Genomic DNA, 23,943 nt, shown 5'->3' on the forward strand with positions numbered 1-23,943 from the left:
CAACAAAGATCACTACCCCTTCGTTGGGGTGCTGCGTTCGAGTTTCAAGTAAAAGCGCTGCGCGTTCTTTTCTGACCACGGTAGTGAAGGTCTTAGTGAACTCGCTTTTGAACTGAGCCCAGTTAGTCAAGGAGCTCTCGTGGTTCTCGAACCAAGTGCGACCCGAATCTTCCAAGTAAAAGAAAACGTGCCGGAACGTTTCTGCGTCGTCCCACCTGATGAATTTCCGGGCGCGCTCTAGTTTCTCCAGCTATTCTTTTCTTCTGGGTCTTCTGGGGGCTCCTCGGAATGATGGCAGTTCCCGTGGCTGCTGCAGAAAGACAGCAAGATTGGCTTGGTTGAGCATGGTGCTGGTTGCGACGTCTTTCTTCTTCGTCTTCTCCGGTAGTAGACCGAACTCGGGTGGTAAATCTTGCACGCGGAGGCTGGCTCTTGTTGGACTGGCTTGGGGGCTTCCCGAGGTTGTAGTGGGCATGAAGGGTGCGTACCCCGCCCCTCCACGAGATGTCATGAAGGCAAAGACGCTGCATTTGTCTTGAATGAGAAACACGTTTATTGGAGCGAACTTGTGCTCCCCTAACAAATAAAAAAAAATACAGAGGCGGCGAAGCAGCGGTCAACCAAGTGACTTGCACAGGCGAGTGTCGTCGAATCGAATGCTCCGGTGTCCACACTGCAGGCTATTTATCTTTCGGGGCGCGTGGTTCTCGAAACGTCGATTCACATCGAGGACATAGTAGATCCAAGAAGATTATCCTGGGCTGTTCAAGGTGGATCGGAATGCTCTCCCTATCACAACAGACAACACATGCGTCACAGAAAGAAAGAATGGAACACGCGCTTCCCTTGGTGCAGAGATAACACAGACCGGAGCAACCGGGCGGTCGACCACTCAAGATAGTCGTAGACACTTGAGTGACGGCCCGGGGGTACAAAGAAGGCCCCTTCTCCCCGAGAAGTCCGAGTGGCGCTGGCCACCACCACCAAGCACAGGAAACAAAAATAACCTAACATAAATGCCCCAGAAAGTGGAGGGGAAAAACGTCCGCTGGTAGCGTAGTGGTTATCGCACCAGACCAGTATTCTGGAGGTCGTGGGTTCGGATCCAACCTGGCGGGACTGATTCTCCACTTTCGCTCTGTCTTTCCAAATTCTTTATGTTTCGATGACCTACCACATCCTCCCCTTTGCTTTCCGAAGTTTTCTTGATTGCCAACTCTTATTCTTTTTTATTTTCAACGAGCCCCTCATTTCCAATTCGGATTCGCTACATGCATAGCGAGGGCCTCTGCTCTTGCAGTCTTGGTGCCATAGGAAGCATAAGAGGGTTGAACGCTGGTCCCCCACTATTGACATGTCGTAGGCACTTGAGTCACGGCCCGGGTGTTCAAAAGGAAGTCTCCGTCACCCCGAGTAGTCCGAGTGGCGCTGGCTACCACCCCAAAGCACAGGAAACAAAAATACCTTACCATAATTACCCTAGAAAGTGGAGGGGGAAAACGCCCCGCCGGTAGCGTAGTGGTTATCGCACCAGACCGATATTCTAGATGTCGTGGGTTCGGATCCCACCTGGCGGGCACTTTTTTTCCACTTTCTCTCTTTCATTCCAAATTCTTTATCAGGATGTGGTAGGTCACTGAAACAGAGAAAGAATTTGGAAAGAAAAAGAGAAAGTGGAGAAAAAATTTCCGCCAGGTGGGGTCCGTACCCGCGACCTCCAAAATGCCGGTCTGGTGCTTTTTATGTTAAGGCATTTTTGTTTCCTGTGCTCGGAGGTGGTAGCCGGCGCAACTCGGAATACTCTTGGTTAAGGGGACCTTCTTTTGAACGGCCGGGCCGTGACTCAAGTGTCTACGACATTTCTAGAGTGGTCGAACAGCGTTGAACCCTCTTAAGCTTCCTATGGCACCAAGACTGCCAGAACAGAGGCTCTCGCAATGATGTAGCGAATCAGATGGGAAATGAGGGGCTCGTTGAAAATAAGACAGAAATAAGAGTTGGCAGTCAAGAAAAGCAATGAAAGCAAAGGGGTGGGGGTGGTAGGTCATTGAAACAGATAAAGAATTTGCAAAGAAAGGAAGAGAGTGGAGAAAAAATGCCCGCCAGGTGGGATCCGAACCCACGACCTCCAGAATACCGGTCTGGTGCGAAAACCACTACGCTACAACCGGGGCGTTTTTTTCCCTCCGCTTTCTGGGGTAATTTTTTTAAGGTATTTTTGTTTCTTGTGCTCGGGGGTGGTAGCCAGTACCACTCGAACTACTCGGGGTGAAGGGGAACTTTTTTTAAACGCACGGGCAGTGACTCAAGTGTCTACGACATGTCAAGAGTAGCTGACCATCGTTTAACCCTCTTAAGCTTCCTATGGCACCAAGACTGCCAGAACAGAGGCTCTCGCTATGCATGTAGCGAATCAGAATGGGAAATGAGGGGCTCGTTATAAATAAGACAAAAATAAGAGTTGGCAATCAAGAAAACCTCGGAAAAGCAAAGGGGAGGATGTGGTAGGTCATTGAAACAGATAAAGAATTTGCAAAGAAAGGGAGAGATTGGAGAAAAAATGCCCGCCAGGTGGGATCCGAACCCACGACCTCCAGAATACCGGTCTGGTGCGAAAACCACTACGCTAACGGCGGGGCATTTTTCTCCTCCACTTTTTGGGGTATTTATGTTAAGGCATTTTTGTTTCCTGTGCTCGGAGGTGGTAGCCGGCGCAACTCGGAATACTCTTGGTGAAGAGGACCTTCTTTTGAACGCCCGGGCCCACTTTCTTCCCAAATTTTTTATCTGTTTCAATGACCTACAACATCTTCCCCAAATGTAAAGGTGCCTTGGACATTACGGACTGCGCTATTGGCTGAAGTGCAGACGGCTGTATGAAAGCGCCGTATAACTTTCCTCTAACCTGCTCCTGTTAGATGGTGAGGCCATCTAAGACAGGTGAAGCGAAATATTGCATCACGATGCTAGTGAGTGTCTACAGTTGGCGCCAGCTGAGCTTGTGGCAACGCAACCGCCTGCCGGGCACTTCACGAAACAGGAGTGCAGTGGTCGCACATTTTCCAAAGTGACGCGCCTGTCACGGCTCGCCAGTCTCACCCAACAACTGCACCACAAAGCATGCTCTTTCGCTGAAGCGAACCGTGAGCTCACCAAAGAATTCGCTGCCAACCCGTCGGGTTTTTGTCGCATGGCTTGCCAGCGTGTGTGGTTTCATTGCGGTTTACTGAGTGTTCCAGCGCATGCAATTGAGTGCGTAATTTTGATGTGTTTGACAGTGTAATACCAACAAACTATAACTTACGTTGTAGAAGTTCATATCGATAACAGTCAAGTGATCCTGCGAAAGCATATTTAACTTTCATATTTTACCGTTTCATATAAAAGAGAGAACAACCATATTTCATACGTATATCCAACATTCATTTCAGATTTTTTTCGCATTTTCTTCGTCACTGTCATTCAGCCTCTAGACAAATTCCTGGAATGGACGTTACCTTGGACGCAACGTCAAAAATTTGCGGGCGGTGCCCGCCGATCTGGTATATCTTTGTCGCGAATAAACTGGAACAGGGAGCACACCTGCACGGCGCCTCGTTTAGCTTTAAGAACAGTTTTGATTTTTTTGCGCTTGGTATTTTTCCTATTTTTGCCTTCATTGTGTCGGATGTGTTCGGTGTAAAAGAAGGGCACTTTGAGAAACTTTCGCTGCTTCTGGATGCCGTTTCAATGATTAGCATAGAAAAGTCAAAAGTGAACGAAATTAAGGTCGCTATCACCAGCCGATCATTATATGGGGGATCGTTGTAAGTTGGTTCTATTTTATATACTGCAAAATAAAGCCTACCAATAAAAAGCACTAACAAGTCTGAGAGGCGAAAATGACAAAGTTCACACGGTGTTTGATGAATTGAGTTTATTTCTCAAGAGTCAGAAAGATTTCGGACAAAAATGCACCCTCTGTGGGATCCCAACCCACAACTTGTATAACACCGGTATTATGGTATGTAAACTACCCTACCAGGGATGCTGTGCTCTCTTCTGCCCCCGCTCGTTCATGGCTATATATGTTAAAAGTATCCTTTCCTACGCTTGAGTGCGGCATCCAGATCGGCTCCGATAACTCAGGACGAAGATCACCATCTGTTCAAGCCTCAGGGAACAGTCGACAGCGCTGAGCCCTCTTAAATTAGGCCACCTAAGGCACCAACACTTCCATAACAGACACCATCGCTAAGCACTCTGCGTATGAGAATGCGAAAGTGATCCTCGTTGAGGAAGCACGAAAATACTGGCCAGCAATCAAGAACACCTTTTATTGTGATCATTTACTCATGTGTACAGCCCTGAATTTTAGACAATAAAAAGGCGTCTTTAAGGCGCTAAAACAGGAAGGCAAAACAATGTTCAGGGCACCTAAACTCGCATATGCAGTAACAATGCATTTTCACACAAATGAAAATAATTTCAAAGTAGCGGGCGCCCTGTGTGTAGGACAGAAAAAGATGGTCCATTTTTATTGATGGGATAAAGGTGCAAACAGTTCAAGAGAGCCGTTCAATCGTCCCATAGAGATGCTGAACTAACAAAGATTAATTGCCCTTATTTAACCAGTGCCCTTCTCAAATTCGGAATCTATGGCGGTTGTCACTTGATCTATCGTCGCATACAGTAAACCTGACACGGAAAAGGTCACTGGAATGCTGTATTGTTTAATAATATAAGGTCTGTAGCAGATTTCTATATACTGCCTACAAGAACAGTCATGATGATGAGAGAGATCCAAACAACTAAGTGGCACGTTCCTGTGCCGGTTAATGCGTGCTGGCACGGTCACTCGTGATTGAGAAAAGAACGCTCTCGCTTGACTCTGCATATCTTAGCGCCGTCCCAATCGGCAAAAAGAAACGCTGAAGATCGGCTTTCCCATTTCGTAACAGTGGTGCGGAAACTCCGAGAAGCAAGCCAGCATCGCCGTGAACCTTCTACTTACGAGCTGGGTGAGCATTTTCGTCAGTTGCGACTGGCATGGATTGAGTCAAGAGCAAGTGCGCATCACGGTGGGCTATGAACACGACGATAATCAGCGAGTTGGACCAGTTGTTCCAGTCCCAGCAGTTTGACTATCCCGCCCTTCGTGTCATTCACGGACGTCTCCGAGCAAGCAATAGAGTATTGTCTATACTCAACATTGAGCTCGAAGCCCACCTGACCGACGAGCAAGCAGCTGAGGACTACGCTTCTGTCAGAGTAGGCAGACGCCGCGAACAGCGCCGTGCGAATACTTGAGCATCATATGGACGTGATGAAAACTTCTTCTACGTACCGCACTTTCTCTTTCATTCGATGACGCAAGCGGGGACCGAAGAGCTGCGAATTCGGGTAGACCAGCTTTGCCTCCTATCCGTGAGTTCTGAGCACGTCTCCCGGGGTATGAACTTCTGCGTTTTAATCGAGAATAAACGCGATGGTAGCCTTTTTGGAATATGTTTTCACATTCCATTCATGAGAACCCCTGGCTTTCCAACACCGATCGCTTCAACTACTTAGTTTCGCTTCTCGATGGAGCGAGTCCTCTTACCCAGGCGCCCTTGATGTCTTAAAAAATGCTTCGGAAATGTAAAGCTGATTGAGCAGAAGTACTTAGAAAACCTGCGGATGCTCAGGCCGGTCCATTCATCTCGTAACGCGGCCGCTTTGCGGAAGCTTTACGATGCCGTGCAGATGAACCGGAGAGGAATAGAAAGCCTCGGAATCGGCATGTCATATTACGCGGCTATGTTGTATGAAGGGCTTTTTAGGGTGATACCTTGCGACATTGTCATGGGCTACTTAAAACGACAGAGCCTTGCTGCGAACACATCCTCTACGAGTACTCAAGCTTCGTCGGAACAGGAGATTGATCACCTGCTGTCTTTTCCGCGAGTGGAAGTGTATTGCAGAGAGAGAAGCTCCTAAATCAGCAAGCCACCGCGAAGTCATGACGCCGAACGCTGATCTAAGAAGCAGCAGTGTATTCCAGCCGCTGCGGTTCTGCACAACAATGCAAAGACCTCTGCTTGCTTGTTATGCACGGCTACGGTTCACAGGACTGAAGAATGTTGTGGCGATTTTGACTTGGCTGACATGCAAACTCGCCTTTCAAGAGACGGCGAATGCTTCAGATGCACCGCAAAGGGACCTCTCGTACGGAGTTGCCGAAGGAAGGTCCAAAGTCCATCATGTAAGCTCTGACATGCTACCACGATGTGCAGCTATCGCAGCGCTAAGAGACCTTTATCAGAATCGGCTGGAAAAACGTGACAGGCAGCGATGCAAATCGCCACACGCAAATCAGGCGTCCCGCGACTCGTCAGCGACGTCCTACTGCAGACGTTTAGGGCATGGATGACGACTTCGTCCCATTGCTGGCGCGTACGTGGAGTTTTCGATAACGGCAGCCAACGCTATTTTATTAAACAAGATGTGGCCTCTAAGCTTAAGTTGGCTGCCATTGGCGAAGTGGATTTGGCCATCAGTGCTTTCGAACAATCTGGATGTCCAAGCCAGAAGTGCAAAGTCGTCGCAGTGGCTCTTCAGAATCAGCATGACCGAGTGTCTGCGGACATAGAAGCAATCATCGTGCCTTTCATCTGAGAAGAGATGGCTGAAGCACTGAAGGGCAACGGGCTTCTTCAACGCCTGATCGCCAAAGGAAAACCACTAGCTGACGCCATCGCCTGTCCAGGCGTAGAGCACGAAGAAGGAGTGAGCCTACTTGTTGGCTCAGACCAGATCTGGAAGCCAATGCCGAAGTCGAGCGAAGTGCAGTGTAAAGAGAAGAATTCATTACTAATCGCGATCAACACGAGCATGGAATGGAGCTTGCAAGTACCGCTATCACTAAATGAGAGCAATAAAAGCAAAGGGGTGATCCTGGTATGTGTTCTCCGCACGGACACGCATTAGAATGAACAACTTCTTTCCCCTTTTCGGCGGTCTCGGGAGTTAGACACCGTTGGGCTCAACAACTCTCTGGACCCGCATCTCGGTGAGTATGTATTTCGCAAGTCTGGGGATCCAATTCTGTTAGAAAATGGGCGCCATGAAGTAGAACTCTCAAACAAGTTTCCACTAGTGCCCATGGCTAAAGACCGCTCGATTGACTTTTCAATACCCCACAGAACATCACACCAGCTTTCTTTAAGCGAAGAAGGCATATAGCCGCACTATAAGGCTGCGTGGCAATGCCAAAAAGATGCCCACCCGGGAAAAGTTGTAACAGGAACGTGTGTTCAAATCAGGCCTACTACATGCCGCACCGTGAGGTTCTTCAAGATGTGTCAAGAGCCATTCGATTTCGTGACGTTTATATTGCATCTCTACATGTTTTCGGTTCCTCTTTCTTGACGAGCGACTTGAAACAGGGACTGAATCTCAGCGTGACCCCGGAAGAAAAAAGACGCGCGGTACAACTGCTGGAAGATCTTCATTGTACCCACCTAATTAACAGCGCTCGTCAGAGACGTCCTCATTGTGGGGTCTGCAATACTGTTGCTGAAAGACGCAAGGCTGCCCAGGCAGTTCAACACGCCGGCATTGTGCGAAGAAGATCCTCCAACGCTGCAAAACCTGCTCGTGCGTTATGCTGCAACATGCGACAACTCTCGTTTCACCGTTATCCAGGGACGGAGTCAGCAATATGTTTGCGGCGCTTTAAAAACATGGACAATCAGTGAACTGTAATACAAAAGAACAGTAAGACTTGGACCGGGCAAGTGCAGCTAGCATGTTTTAGAGAATGTGCGTAACTATAGTGGAAATGTTGTGGCTGCCTTTGTATCTATGCGAGTGAGCATTTGGTGGGCGCGGAGGATGATGCGTATTTCTAGTTTACCGCTAACATGAACAGTCATAATGATGAGAGATACGCCGGCATCGAAGTGGCACGTTAACGCACCTGGCGATGTGTGCTGGCTCGCTCGGTCGTGATTGAGAAAAGAACACTCTGGCTTGACTGTGCACGTCTTAGCGTCGCTTCCGATGGGCACGAATAAACGCTGAATATCGGCTTTCCAATCTTGTAAAAGGTCTTCTTTGTGTCTGCCTGTCGCGAATAAATTACGATGCGTTAAAAAGAGGCACAAATATGAAATGCAAGAGCGAGTACCTTTCACGGCATTTAACATTTTCTGACGTGAGGTCTGCAAGCTTGAACTCTGGCATTTTTCTCAAAGATATTTCCTGAATTGTACAAGCAAGACGCCCGACCACTGTCACAGACACTTCCACACATTTGAACAGCCTTTTAAAGATGTTTATTAGCCGAGCAAGATTTTTTATCAATGCGTGCTTTGAAGACTGTTGCTTGAAAATATGAATTTTAGGTTGCAAGGAAACGAAGCTACGATGTACTCTTTCGCCGTTGGCACCTAAATATTAGAGTGATCTGCTATGAAAGACGTAGTTAATGCCCAACTTTTGATTCAAAAACTGAGTTGGTTTGGAGTGTGTGACTAGAAATGAGGAAGCGAGGCAACATTTGAGAAGAAATCTGTTTATATAGTACGCAGAGCCGCAGTATAATTACCACTGTAAAAGTTCAAAGGTAAGAGCAAAATACACGAAATCTAGGTTTTTGTATTCTAAACAGTGCCTTGTAATACGCCGTATATTTTTTTTCTACTGATTTTTTTCACCAAACACTTTACGGTCTCAACAAAATAAGCATAAATAACGGCAGACGAGAGATATTGGTGACGCCGCAAAGTCCCGAGAATGGACAAGTTAAAACATGTGTTCCAGAATTACCTTTCCCGGTGGCGTGTGAGTCGGCCAGTTTAGCCTGCTGCGCTACTCAGCAATTTTCACATTTTTATAACCAGAAAATCCCGCCTTAGAAAGTGTAAAGCCTAAAATTCGTTTACAAAAGTAAAGCTAATTCCTTCAATCAAATCGCCACTGATCAATTGTATTCGTTTCAACGTAATGGGACTCGAAAAGCAATTTCTAGATAAGCGACGTTTAAAGAAACACGCATTTGCTAGAATAATGATCTATTGTGCAACAGACGACACTAGCAAAGACGACGGCAGCAGAGAAGAATATTCTTGAACACGTGTTTCGTCTGAGCTTTCTGTATTCCCGGGTAAGCTGCGCAACCACTATATGTGGTAAGCTTTTATTTTGCTTCAGCTAATGATCTTCATGTACGTGCTTGAATAAAAAAAGACGCGCACGTTTCCGTGTAAAAAGGAATACATTTTCCGATTTCGATCATGTAAATGGCATAGTATTTTACCTATGCCCCTATGTTGAAATATTTGAAGGTCTTGATGTCTTGTGTAATTTGCATCATCTCCTACATACAAGCCCCAATACACGTATTTTACGAAATTGAGTAAAATCGTTTATTTTTATGGAGTTTCAGTATTCAGCTTCCGAAGTTTGCTGTTTAACGAAGTAACAATGTTTTGAATGTGTTGGAGAAAAATGTTTTCAAAGCCTTAAGACCTTCATAGCGGTGCATGTACCTTACATGACGTTTGTATTCTCGTAAATATCAGGCTAAAGTAACAATAAATTGATAATACAAAACCTTTACCGTGACTGTTTAAATACTGAAGTAATTGTATTTGCGAAAATGACAACCTGGCTTCAGGGTGCAGTTTGAGGAAATATTCTCAAATGTATAAAGTTTGTTGGCAGAATTCTGTGGCATATTATTTTGGCCAGTAGTGTATTCATGGCAAACCATCTGGCCTCGCCACCTCTCCCAAAATAGGTACGTTATGTTGCTCAGTTCTGGAGCATTGAGGGCTGGCGTGCGTAACCACAGGCCAGTTCTATCTGAACCGCCAGTTATAAGACCCGATGTTCGCGCAAATACAGCAGCGGCTTTTTCTTTGCGCCCGGTACCAGAGCGCATTTGTTCTTCAAGCAACCATAGATTATTTCAAATATAGCACCCGTTGTACACGCCAATTCTTAGTAGAACGTGAAGCCGCGGATTTTGAGCAAGTGGGGGTATCTGTGTAGTATTTATCTTCTCTAAACGAAACAAGCAGGGCTTCAAACTGTAGCTTTTTTTATTATCGGGTATCACTCCCGATAGCTCTTTTCTTATGCGCTGGCTGACCTTCTCTTGATATAAAGAAGCGCCGAAATTTAAAGATACACCGACAATTTTTTTATTGATTGATTGTAGTGTTTAACACACGGGCGCACTGCAGGCGCTGAGGCACGCCGTAGTGGAGGGCTTTCAAATATTTTTACCAACTGGGGAGCTTTACTGTGCGTCGAAATCTCGTACGGACGAGAGTTTTGCTTTTCGCCTCCATCAGAAAAGCGGCAACCCCGGCCGTGACCGAAACGGCTGCCTCGTGCTCAGCAGTACAAGCCCTTAAATAGTTAGCCACCATGGCGGCTGCACCGCCAATTTCTACTGACATTTTTGTTGTAGAATGAGAAGTTGTCCTCGTTAAATAAGCTAAAAGCACCGCCTGCTGGTTATTTATGCAAAAGTATACCAACAGCGCTTCTCATGTCACTTCACTTCGTTCGTGGGCAGCAACCACGGTCGCCAATTATATTGTAGTAATAGTAGTAATATTTTATTTTCATCTCTTGCAGTATAGAAATCAACATGGGGTCAGCCCAAGCCATGCAAATCTTGTCGGGCCGTACCCAGCAGTCAGCACAGGCAATAAATGCTCTTAGTTAGAGGTAGACAAAACAGAAAAATTTTGGCGCAGACATGTTCTTAGGCGACGCAGAGAAGAAATAGAAAATATCTCTTTAGGTAAGGAATTGAAAATTTTTGATACATAGTGAGGTTTAACATAGGATCTAAAACGTGTGTAGCAACGCGGTATAACCAATCGAGGACTATGAGCGCTTCCAACGGCACATGAGGGGACAAAAAAGAGCTGCACAAGAAGTATTTTAAGATTTTTTTAAAAAAAAACAGGGCATCAAATGTAGGCAGACAAGTGAAGCAATGAACGTTAACGGGGATATCTACATTGTAGGCAACGCTGAGGACAATGTTTTTTGGTATAAAGTTTACTTTAGAACGCCAGGTAAAAGAGCAATTGTAAAACAAAGATGCCCCATCTCTGAGAATGATGTAAGCGGGTGAGTGCGCAATAAGTTTGCGCATTGGACTGGCATGCAGAAACGATCGTTATATAAAATGCAAGATACCCCCCCCCCCCCTAGCTTGTTAGAAACGTAGTTCATCTTGGTGTTCCACGTCGTGGGGTTATCAAAATATACACCTATACCCCTCTCACACAAGTCCCACTAAGAAGCGGTGTAGGATGTCGAAATGATACCGAGACACACTTTTGCGCTTTCTCAACTTACCGCAAAACGGACAATGCAATATGATGACAATCAACGTACAGTATTTTTACGCTCCCGTTAGCAATGCATTGGGATAAAAATCAATCTGTGGCGCTTTTTTTCTGGTTCAGCAAGCATAACACAGGCGTCTGTGCGCTGCTGCCTCCTCCAGAAGTAAACACTACCCCGTATACCTCAAATGTAAATCAGATAGGTGCAGTAAAATGTGCTGTTGGGCTTGTTGTTGCAATATTCCATAATGTTGCGCTAACTGGACGCGTACAGAAAGGAACGCAATGCGCACCATATCTCTTTTTTTGTGGGTCCAGTTGGCGCTATGTTTTATAAGGCTTATATAGGCGCAACTTTTTGCACCTACGAAGATTCTTTGCAAATGAATACATTTCGCACCCAAGACTGATTTGGGTACCACGGTGTAGCAGTTGGCCCTCTCATCTTATGAATGACCTGCAACTGCCTACCCTTTGTACCAACAGCTGAACAGAACGATTTGAGTAGGACGACTTTGCAACTTGAACCTCGCAACATTCAATGAACAAACACTGTATTTCGATGAAGGGCAGAAACTCTCGAAGGGAAGCTCCCACATATCTGTCTGGATAATTTTTATTAAGCAAGGCTCCGGCAACGTGGCGTTTCACGGAGTTAACAAGCGGTCATATCCTGTAAGCAGAGGACCCCAAGAAAACAAAGATTGCGGGTGCGATTTTAATCCACCAATAAATAGCAGAAACCTTGGGGGAATCCTTTCGCATTCTCTATCCAGTCAACGTCGTTTTGATAAAGCAGAACAAGCCATGCTGGTCAAAGTTTATACAAGCATAAGCATCAAGACACAGGTTCGATGTTGAGGAAATAGACATTTTTACCGCAAGAGTATGTGAGAAGCAAATATATAAAGGTTATTGGGAACCATCGGATATTAAGTATTTTTAATTAAAAAAAACGTGGAATAATAAGTATTTTGAATATAAACTAAGGTAAGAAGGGTATACTTCTGCAAACAGAAGAAGAGAAGGAACGTGGAAAAGTGCCAATGGTAAAAAGAAAGAAATTGTGTGCATTTTCAGTGACAAACCAGTTATTGTGTAGCATGTGGAGGTGCTAGGAAAGAATAGGAAAAAGAATATGACAACAGAAAGAAGGAGACTAGTGAAAAGTAAGAAAGTCTACGAGGAGTCAGTCGGAGCCAGAAAGTTTGCGTTCAAAATACGCCCTTGAAAAGATATTTGCCATTTTAACGGAAAAAACAGGAACAATGTAGAAACGCAAATGAAGTCTTAAAAAAAGGAAAGCACAGATTATGCGGCAGGTCTGGAAGAAGCATACATACAAAATGAACTAGAAAACCAATTGAAAATGTAAAATATTTTTAATGACTAATTATGTAAAGACATCGAGTGCGGTAGAAGAAATGGAATTATGTGAGCCGTGGAATTGATTAACCGACATAAAAACGGCATTTATGCGTTCAATATCGCAGTGATCTATGAAAGGCTATATTTTTGGGGAAGCGTAAACAAACTAAGAAGATGCTTGCTATCGACAAAGGCAAAAGTAAGGTAAATTATGCATAACACCTTTTATATAACATGATGGCTTAACCCACGATCCTGTATATAGTGCTAAATGTCACCATCAGTCGAGACAATAATTGGGCTACACGGGTCGTGGCAAGTGCAGTTTTGCGGTCTTCATACGAGCTTATGTGCTGTCCAAATGTCGTTTTGATTTGGGTGGATGGAGGCATTGTATTAAAAACGCAGAGCGACAAAGCGTCTAGCGTTTCTTTTTTTGCACCACCAGGCAGATACATTCTTTCCAGCCTCCATGCATATTCCCTCCACTCGGGGCCGTGGCTTGCGATATCGATTTCTGGCTATTACTGCTTTTGCATCACTGATGTTTACAAGAGTATTGTGAGTGGAGTGGGTTCACTGAGAAGCGGCTGTTGTGGAAGTATCTTCTCACCGGCATACCACAAAAGCAATAACACACTTGGTAGCCCAGAAAATAGAACCAAATCTGCACTTTCTATCTTCATTTCCATGGGGTGAAGACGACGCGCTCAAAGGAATTTGGCAATCCCCATCCATGTCGTCAATTAATATATGTGTTTCTTCTCCACGTGGCAAAGCTGTCACTCACGGGCCGCTAGCAGGAGCGCTGCTTCTTTCCTTGAGGACCACACTACCGCATATATAAAACGCCGGAGCCTGCCGAACACGTTTTCTTCTACTGCAATACGGCCGTGTATTTTTGGGATGAAATTCAATCGAGCTTCCGAAGCTGTTGGCGCAGCGGCGGACGACCCCGTTGTTCTTGACTGTTTGCTTGCCATGGACCTGCACCTCCCTGGAGGGCTAGGGTAGGTGCCGTAGAGCACCTTCCACTCACAGCCCGCATGGCGGCATTTTGACCCGAAAGTAAAAAGTAGAAGCAGGGTGGTGGTAAGCAGGTGTGCAAGGGGAGGAAGTGGGGGACGAGATGGGAGCCTTAAACTGGGCGGACGAGGGTGCTAACCCAATCGCGTTGGTTAAGGTTGGGGCAAATGAGTAGCATAACACACGAAGTAAAGTCGTAACAACCGATGTCCCGATACAACTGGAAGGCCTCTAATCATCGTCATCATCATCATCATCGTCGTCATCATTATCAGAATGCATGACTAGCGCACTCGGAACACCATGCAGAACGGCAAAGACAAAGTGCGTGCGACATCTAAGCACATGAGATGGACAACAGAACAGAGGAGAGGCGCTGACATGTTAAAATCTAGGGATATTAAAATGTCTAAAGCGTAACGGGTCTGCTCATATCTTGCGTACTTAACCAATCTTTCTTTTCGGCTGTTTAAATGAGAGATTGTCATGGTCTTATGAGTCAAAAAGAAAGTATTTCTTTGTGTCGTATAAGCGAACTCCGACAACACCCGAGGAATAGATCGCGATCAAGGTTCGCCTCTAGCCATCTTCGTATGTAGAGATGGGGGTGCATTGCTGCTTTATTTTAGTCGGCAGAGACAAGTTATCGGTCATGTTATGTGCGGCGCGGCCCGCAAACGTTTTGTGGCATTGCATACCAATGCTCTGTCGTGATTTTATATTTTGAAATTCTTGCTGTGCGAAGACTTGCGATTGAATATAAGTAATTGTACACTTGACCTAACTGGTTTGATGGACGTACTCACTGCAGGGTAAAAAACTCCAATTCCCCCATGCTTCCTTAGTCAACAAATACACCTGAATAAATCTAGCGATGTCATTCATGAAGAGCTGTTAAACGACCTGAAAACAATAAATGCAAAGTTTTTGTCAGCCCTTGCTCTATTGTGATGGCGAAGTCGCTTATAAGGGTGGTTGAAGCCACTAGCAGTAAATGCTCATGTCAGACATCTGCTATGTCTGCCCGAGTCAATGATATTGAAAGCAAATTTTATTTTGGTATTCCGTTGGTCACTGGATAGGAAAAATGAATTACCAATCTACGAGAAGCCCTGTAGTTGAACTTTGTAACGATCACTTAGACAACACCATGCATCCCGGTCTGTTTGAGTCAATGACATTGAAAACATACCCTAGGGATTCGATTTTCTTTTGCGTGGTCCCTGGATAAGCAAAATAAGCCATGACAGTCTGCGAAAAAGCTTGTAGCCGAACTTTGTAACAATCACGTCTTCATTCCCCTCAAAACGAGCAATTTCAAGCGCGCAAAGATATTAGGCATGTCTCACCAACCCAAAAGTACAATCTGTAATGGGTGATGGTTCCTTTTTTAACTTTAAGCAAGAAGTCATTTCCACGCAGCAAATTTGAAAGTATTTTTTCTTGGCTGCCGACCTATGTTTATGTAGAAAGCCCGCTCGCAACGAGCTAGTTTTTTTTTCAAAAAAGTACTACACCAACCCTCAAGGATCCATACTACAAAATAACGGAAAATTAAAACGTACATCTACGACGATGCAGCGCGAACGGTTTTCGAAATACTTTCATATGAATTATCTAAACAAGCTAATATTACTTGCCGAAGTCGCCACTCGTAGCTGTCATTTTTATTTGCAAGTAAGATAGTGTTGTTCGGAAACGTTATTTTCAGTGCTTCCTCGCAAACTTATATTGTTTGAACTTGACCCTTCTAAGAGAAACACGGCTAAGCGCTTCAATTCTAGACTGTAACACGTATCCCGCTTTGATTCGTATCTCTTTCGCAATCACCGAACACGTTTATAACGTGACAGGGTGTTTTAATAGACGCTGATCGTTATTCCACTGCTCCGTAGTAAATACTTCCTGCCTGCTTGAATCAATTGGCTCTGTTTTAACGCCTTTCTTCCATGTGTATTGATCTCCACGTGCTATTGTCCTCCAACCAACCACGATTCCTTATATCGCTTTTTACACTTTAAACGCGGTGAAAAAAATGTATTGCACACTGTAGTTTCGCCATTTTGTGAATTTACGTTCCCGTAAGTCACCTGATGTCTTCTAGCCACCACAATAGGCATTAAACCACAGCATAAGAATTCATAAACACATTTGTTGATGCCTTTTGTCTGCCGAAAGCACACCGCCTTTTTTTCACAAGAACCATACTAAAATAGAGTACCTTACCCCACAACATCACTAACAAAATTACTCCCCACGCTTTTGACTACAACTCCAAAATGTTAACTGACAGTGCTTCTTTGTAAAAGTTAGTGCTGACTATTGTAATCGACTTTACGTATTTCAAGAGTTAGCCTAAACGGCGCTCGTAATGTCCTATATTTGTACTTTATTCTGCGTGGTTTTTGTTTATGGGCGCATGTGAACACGAGAAATATTTTCCTCACAGCTTGGACTGTGAGCGTACTATATTTGGCGTGTGTATTGTAGTATATTAGTACATGTTGATTGATTGATTGATTCTAGGCTTTAACACGCCGATGCAATGGGGGCGATAAGCCGCACCGTAGTGGAGGAACATTAGTACTGGGGCTCGTGCTGCTGAGCACAAGGACGCAGGTTTGATTGACGGCTTCGGCGCCTGCTTTTTTAATAAAGGCGAAAAGGAAACCGCCTGTCTGTAAGAGATTTTGGCGCACGTGAAGGAACCCCGGTGGTCAAAATTTGTCCGGAACTCATCACTACGGCTCGCCTCATGGCCTGCGCTGCACTGGAGCGTAAAACCCTACAATCAAACAGTCAGTCATGGTTTAATTAATATCACGAACCCACAGACGAAGCAGTTGTCTTGAAGGAAAAACACGTTTTTTGGAGTGAGCTTGTGCTCCCCTAATAACTCTAAGAATACGGAGGCGGTGCAGCAGAAGTCAACGAAGTGACGTACGCAAGCGAGTGTCAGGAAATCGAAAACCATTGCGTCTGCTCTGGGGGCACTTATCTTTGAGCGCGGGTGTTTTTTGAACCTCAAATTACATCGAGAACAACGTAGATATTTTATTATTTTTTTAAGCTAATGGCAATATGGACAAACAAGCTCAATATAAAGGAGATATTCCGTGCGACATAAGAAAGAAAGAATAGAACATACGCTTCACTCGGGATACAGGCGACGCAGCCCGTCACCGCCCGACGGTAAAAGAAAAAACATAAATAAACAATTCCAATGCATGGTTCGCGGCAATATGTAAGCATGTAGCATGGGGACCTGGTGAGATCATTACGGCTTCCTTATAAGCCAGCACCGTATTACTCAAAGCGAGTACTTTTCATTTCAGATGATTTGTAAGGAAAATCATTGTTGGCTTCTGTACGATGGACCCTGATACGAGTCGAAATGTGACTGCGTTCTTCCCGAACTCTCTTCTCTCCTGCCCTGGCTGCCAAAAGGTGTCTGGCAGTATTGAGTACTTAAACGCGTCCGTCTTGCTGCCAATCGCATATTTTAACGTGCCCTGCGCTATACCAAGCATTCATCGAGTATTCGTGACCTTCTATTAACACCATACCCTAGACAATTTTTTTGTGACTCACCTAGAATGCTTCAGAAAATATGGTGCCCTACGTAGCTCTTCTAGTGGTTTGTTAGTGAGTAAAAAAGAAACAAAATTTCTATCGATCATAAAGGCGTTTACAAAAGCATCTTTTCCCAACTCCCCACTTTTTCGCACAGCTTTATCCCAGGCTTTCTTTTCTTCTCTGTCCAATCATAACCGAATTATTTATGCCTTAAATTCTCAGAATAACAAAACTCTAAGTCTCCATTATTACCAGTACCGAGATGCTTCAGTCGCTACGTTTTTCTAACATAGTTAAAGAAATATTTAACAAAGAGGGCCACTGTTTAAAACAGCTAGAAATTCCTAAACTCAAATTGCATGGTAATAACACCACAATCAGCAAACGAGTATAATACCGTATATTTACAGTGGAACCCGGATAATACGATCTTCAAGGCCCACGAGAAAGCGTCGTATGACTGGTGTGCAGTACGACCTGGGTACGGGTAAATGCCATCCTAGTAACGGTCTCCCGCGACAGGTGGGATAAGAACCTATTTGAACTTCTATATTTACCGCAATCTCGCGTGATTTCGAAATATTAACCTGAAAACAAAGTTGATATAGAAAAAACACCTATGCTGGGTCCTCTTCCCTTCCGCGGCGTCTGAGCAAGCCCGCCAGCCAAGCGGCGGGCACTACGCGGCACCCTTGCCGTATGGCACTAGTTATAGCCCGCAAGCTCCCAGCCTTGCTCGAGCGAGACCAGGCTGATGTGGGCGAGCAAATTGAGAGGGTAAAAAGCGAGCGTGAAACTGCCGATGATAAGCAAAACGAATAAAATTACCAGGTGGAGGGGAGAAAAACACCATTCCCGTAAATGGTTGAGACATCATTTAAACCGTACCGTGCCGTCGCTGTTGGGTCAAAGTGCTCAACACATAGCAGTTTGCGTACAATGTGCGAGCGTAGAACGGGATATTTCAAAGGTAACAAACGCAGACAAAAAACAAAGAAAAACATCCCCTCATAAACTACATAAGACTGTTCAAATTCAGGAATTGAAGCTTAGCCACCCGGTTCCTAGAAGTTGTATTGCCGGTTTTGTTACGCACTGCAAAGACGGCCGGATCGCATCAGAACAGTAACCAGTCTGGCAGGAACACATTTTAAAGCATTTTCCATATAATACACATAGCATTCCACACGGAAATTATATCCCTATTCTATTTCCGACATTCACAAAAGTGCCGTCTGCATGAGGAAAAAATCAAGTCTTGTTTCGTTGTGTTGCTACCAAATGCGATATACTACCGCCACAAACTCTTATTGGAACATTACAACCTTGCAGTCTCAAGCCACCAATATACGTTGTGATAAAGCATAAATAATACCACTCACCTCGTGTATTTGTGAGTGCGGGTCAGCATTATACAACGCATGCGAAAGACAAGTCAATGCCAAAAGCGAATAAAGCCACACCATCGTAGGAATAAAATATTGAACGAATCTCGAGCCTTTATATTTCGCCCATTCTTTTTATTTCGTCGTCACCCTTTCTTCACATAAGATGGATGTTCTCTTTGGGCGGGGCTAGGACCACGGGCAAAACAGTGGGCACAAAATTGAGGTAAATGAGATATTAAATTCGTAAGCGTAGTTTCGCTGATAATGTAAAAGGAAATTCCTGCGTAAGCCGAATATGACATGTGCATTCTTTTTTGGTTGTGTGCGTCATAAGCGGTGATTGATTCAAGCGGTAGTTTAAGACAGTCGTTAACAAATGGCGCCTACTTCAGTGCCACAGCCTAGGACTTTTCCTTCCATGCACATCTTTTTCCATTAAAACTCTTGCAAAAGCACCCAAAAAGGCATCATTGGAACTCTTTTGGCATTCATAGAAATTTCGAGTTTTCGCAAATGCACTTAACGACATCCAAGTACAAAAACAAAAAATCAGAAAATTTTAACAACCAGCATTGCTTGCTTAGCCCTTTTGAAAGCCCCGTGTGTAGCCCTGTGTAGAGGGTACAGCACTTTTCAGAGCCTTTTGGTCATGTTTGTGTAAAGACAAAATTTGTTACGGGTATTGCGTTCCAAGCAACCCGGAATTTGCACTGTAATTGATTACAATATAAAGTAATACGTATATTGCACTAATATTTTCATCCTGCAATAAAACTGCTCATTATTACACGCGTAGTACTATTCTTAATATTATTTTATGTGCCGCGTTGATAAGGTACTTTTGCGCTAAGATTACTCAATAAGATTGTCGTTAAATACCAATGTACTTTATAACAAAAAAATACAATGTAGTTTAGCAGATACTGCGAAAAAACACCCTATCTGACCCAGAAGAAGGAGTAAAACCATAACTGTACACAATATCACCAGGAGAAAAAAACTCTTAAGGTTTCCGCAATCTGTTTCCAATAGTTTCACCATCCTTCTAAATCAGTTTTCTATGATATATATATAGCAGACTTCCTGCTAAATCGACTGTCGTTCGTTGTGCCCTTCTCTTACGGAGTTAGAGAGAATGCACCAGAGCTTGCTATCGATTTTCTAGATATCATCCAAACTTCTTGAGCAGATTTTATAGCACCGAGGCATCTCCCCCTGCATCAAGCAACACATCTTTCACACATGTAGATAAAAACCGAGCTCCCAGATAGGCAATTATGCAGCGCTTCTTGCATTTGCTGCAGAAGTAGCAGTGTTCTGAATTTTATACATATGCCTCCAAAAGTGCCACTTCTGTGTCCTGCGCTGCGCATGCACCCCGCCTTAATGTCCCTAAAACTCTGAATAGTAATACTAGTACTTTTATACTGCAGAGGCTTATGGTGTACTTCTTGTTGTTAATCATATACTTCAAAGCCACATTCCACAGTTCATTATCTATACAGACCCCTTTAATGTTGTGCGGGCAATGTCGCCAAAGAGTCTTCCAAAAACCACGTTGTCAATCTGGTCGTGAAGAGTATTATGTCCACAAATTTGAACTGGTCCTTTGCTGGGTGCCTGGCCACTGTGGTATAGCCGGGAACGAAGCGGAGGATTGAATGGCTGCTGCTGCTACACTTTTGAATGCAGTAGACATAACCACATTATCCTACAGCGACGTGAAGCCACACATCAGAGAACAATTTTGCGAAACATGGCACACACACTGAAATAAACAAACTGACAAGTTACACGTAATAAATCCACAATCTAGACCACACACCACCGACACACGCAATAGATACGCGGAAGCCGCCTTTGGTAGCTTCGGATGGGGCACACACATGGAACGCACTCGCGCCTTCTCACTGGACCTAAAAACCTCTGTGCAGCAGGGGCAGAGAGGCGCTATCCGTGATCCACATCCTGACACTATGAAACGCAATCGAAACAACACGACACAAACACTTCGCACAACTAAATTCCCGACGCATAATTCTAAACACATCGTACTTCTATGGTGTGCTTAAGTGTGCTTTTAAGTTTCTTAGCGATGCCAGTTTTTACACCTCATTACTTACCAGGAATATTGACACCCTCACCCTTTACACCAGCCATCTACCTTGTGATTTATGTCGTCACAAGTGTATATTTACTAAATGTTTTGCATTTACTATCACTTCGTTCACATAAAACAACTTTTCCTTGGCGTTCGTTGCCCTTAGTGGGCCTTGCGCTATAAAACTCAACCATCAGTATTGTTCCCTCGATATTTTAATGGATGGTGATCGCGTGAACAACACACGATACGGCCGGATGCCGGCTTCCCTACGCTCTTCCTGCTCCTACACTCTTCCTATCGTAAATGTGTTTGCTACTTCTTCTGCAACTGATACTAATTGCAAGGTATGTAACAGGTATATTATACATGGTTAGCCCGGACGCTAGCGCTCCCAAAGGTAATGTGGGGCAACTGTTCGTGACCGCGTGCGCAAGCCATTAAACACAATATTTGGAAACTTCGACTAAGCTGTGTTGATGACGTGTATAGCTGTATCTTGGAAATGTTAAAACCTACCAAGTGTGGTGTCCAGTGTACACTTGAGCTGCCAGTCAACGATTGCAAGCAATTTTTATCTTTGCCTCAAGAATGACCATGAACCCCTTCACCATTGCTGGTGTTATCGTACCTAAACGGAATGACCGATCTCTTATCACTATACGATTTCTAGTAAATTACCCAGTGAATAGAATTGTCCTGTTTACGTACGCTTTTACATCATCTTGCCCCCAGATATTAAAGAACAGCAGTGTCCAACTCAGTTGGCCGATTAAACCTGGGCAACGAGACTTGTTAGTAGTATCAGTTCCATAAAAAGTTCTGAACACAATTGGGAAACGTAAGCTGTATGTAAAGAAAATGCAAAATGCAGACCACAGGCCGCCTTCCAATAGATTTACGGTATTTGACGCATTAAAAACGTCTATGGCAAACTCAATCTTCCCGTTTTTTATATAGCACCTTCAAACCACGATGGGCCTTATCCGAGGTACATAGCCAAAAACAGAAAGCGGCGCTTCATAAGCCATGCGCAGGGTGTGCCGCGTGTGCGAATTCCTTGAGTACACTCAGCGAGCCGCGTTTTAGAACCTTTCTTGTGTGTTCGTTCTTAAATAAAAATGGAACCGTTCAAAAAACGAAAGATTTTCAAAAGTAGTTCTGACAACAGGTCAGCACCAAAGAGTCTTGCCGTGCTCTGTGTTTGGTATAGGTGTTATTTCGCGTTCACAAAACCGTCTTTTTCAGCACTCAGGGTAAAATGTACCGTGAAATATTTGCTGCCTTTGCCGTTATATCAGGGGGTTAGAGAGAGTATACGAGCACACGTTCTTTTGCACTCACCCAGCAAGGCTCACTAGCGCCCAAAAATTACAAATAGCAACGGAAAACAGGACTGCGCCGTCTTTTTTCGTCTGAAAAATGAACCAAAAGCTAATGGAAGCTGGACGCTACATCCCCAAACGTCGAGGCACCGGGTATCAATTTTTTTGCGTGAGTTTTGATGTAATAAGAAATACGCAAAATCTTTAATTTATTCCGCAACGAGACTTTGCATTAAACAACATTAAACAACATGTTGCAAGGCTAGCGTTCGATGCGGTTGTGATGGTGAGAAGCGACAATACCAGATTGCACAAGCCGAGGAAGTTCATGTGGTTTTACCTCAAACCATTCTGCAGCAGTTGGGAAAATTTAGAGCTTCAGAAAATAAACTACCTTTCCTCAAAAGTCTTCCTAGTAGTAGGAAAGTAACAGGTAATCAAACCTTTTCAGAAAGTGCATCTAGTCGATCATCAATCCTTCAAAGACCCAAATGGCAAACGATAAACATACCCATGCGGTTTGTTCCCGCACTGAACACATTTGCTAACTATACGAGTGTGTACCGATGCGTGGTTTAAAAATCAAAGGTACCCTAAAGTACTCCTTCTGCATAGTCGATGCGTAAATTGTGTTTTTTGAGGGTGCCGTTCGACCGATCCTTTTCCGCAATTTAAAAGGAAAAAAATTATACAATATTTCATAATACTATGCAGAGAAGGAAGAACATACCTAGCCCAACTGTCGAAGTCCAAAAAGAAAGAAAAGCAATCGTAAAAAAAATAAAAGAATACATACACATCCGCATTATAACGCATTATTATCGTATTATTGTACAAATCAGCAAAAAAATAAGAAGCGTGAAATGCACACGTTTAGTATAGCTCAATTGAAAGTGAAAACACGACAATAAATACAGCTTTAATACAGAAAGTTACTCAACTTAAACATAAAGCATACATTAAAACTTACAAGCATACATTCGTACAAAAATAACGGCGAAGAAACAAGACAAAGACAAAAGCGTCTTTGTGAATCACTTTACTAATAAAAACGGCAACCATCTCTAACTTCCACAAAGTGCATGGCCAACTCCAATAAATAGCTCCGTTCAGTCGTGTTATCCCATTAAGAGATATTGAATAAGGGGAGAGCATAATTTTTAAGAGGACATAGACAACCTTGCCACAATTGATCACAGGAAACATTTGGTGAAACAAGTCAGCGTTGAAATTTCGGCTTGCGTCTACGATATCGTATAAATGTTGTAGGCAAAACAAAGTTACAGTAGATGAAACTATGAATAACTAGCAGGGTACACGCCAGTAATTTGAGGACCGTGTGCATGCGGAAGTTGTCCTTTGTGTTACTACGTAGACTCAAAGAAGTTAGTATGGTGGCGTGCATACCAACGGCTACTGAATAAATATACCACTCAACCGGCCCCACCATCCTATAATACAAATGTAACCAAAACCAGAGCTTTACAACATGCACTGCATGACTAAAGAATTTCAGATGTTATTCGAGAAAACGATAGGCAGACGTACTACATCCCCCTACTTTTCAGAAACACCACCACGTTTTTATCGGCACAGAAACTATGCAGTACATTGAAACTTGGGCGGTAATAACACTTAAAACACTTGCACACTTCGAGCTACCTACACTTGTGAAATGCGAAAAAGGTGCAACCATTTGGGTGTTCACAAACAAATATAATCCCAAAACGGAATTACAATATGCCGTATTGCGCTCGAAAACAACATAACACATGCACACAGCACACATACGCACAAGCGCATTCCCTCCAAATTCAAAAACC

The 23,943-nt window shown here is 44.1% G+C and overlaps 2 non-coding genes across 2 annotated transcripts; both read left to right on the forward strand.

Moving 5' to 3' along the window:
* The first annotated feature begins 1,045 nt into the window (after positions 1–1,045).
* Positions 1,046–1,118, forward strand: Trnat-agu (transfer RNA threonine (anticodon AGU)). Its single transcript has one exon. It is a non-coding gene; the product is annotated as a tRNA-Thr (tRNA).
* Positions 1,119–1,504: 386 nt separating this feature from the next.
* Trnai-gau (transfer RNA isoleucine (anticodon GAU)) lies at positions 1,505–1,577 on the forward strand. Its single transcript has one exon. It is a non-coding gene; the product is annotated as a tRNA-Ile (tRNA).
* Positions 1,578–23,943: the final 22,366 nt, after the last annotated feature.

This window comes from Haemaphysalis longicornis, unplaced genomic scaffold (assembly GCF_048455015.1).
Source record: "Haemaphysalis longicornis isolate Haplotype H1 unplaced genomic scaffold, Haemaphysalis longicornis Haplotype H1 scaffold_6, whole genome shotgun sequence".
Classification (NCBI taxonomy): Eukaryota; Metazoa; Arthropoda; class Arachnida; order Ixodida; family Ixodidae; genus Haemaphysalis; species Haemaphysalis longicornis.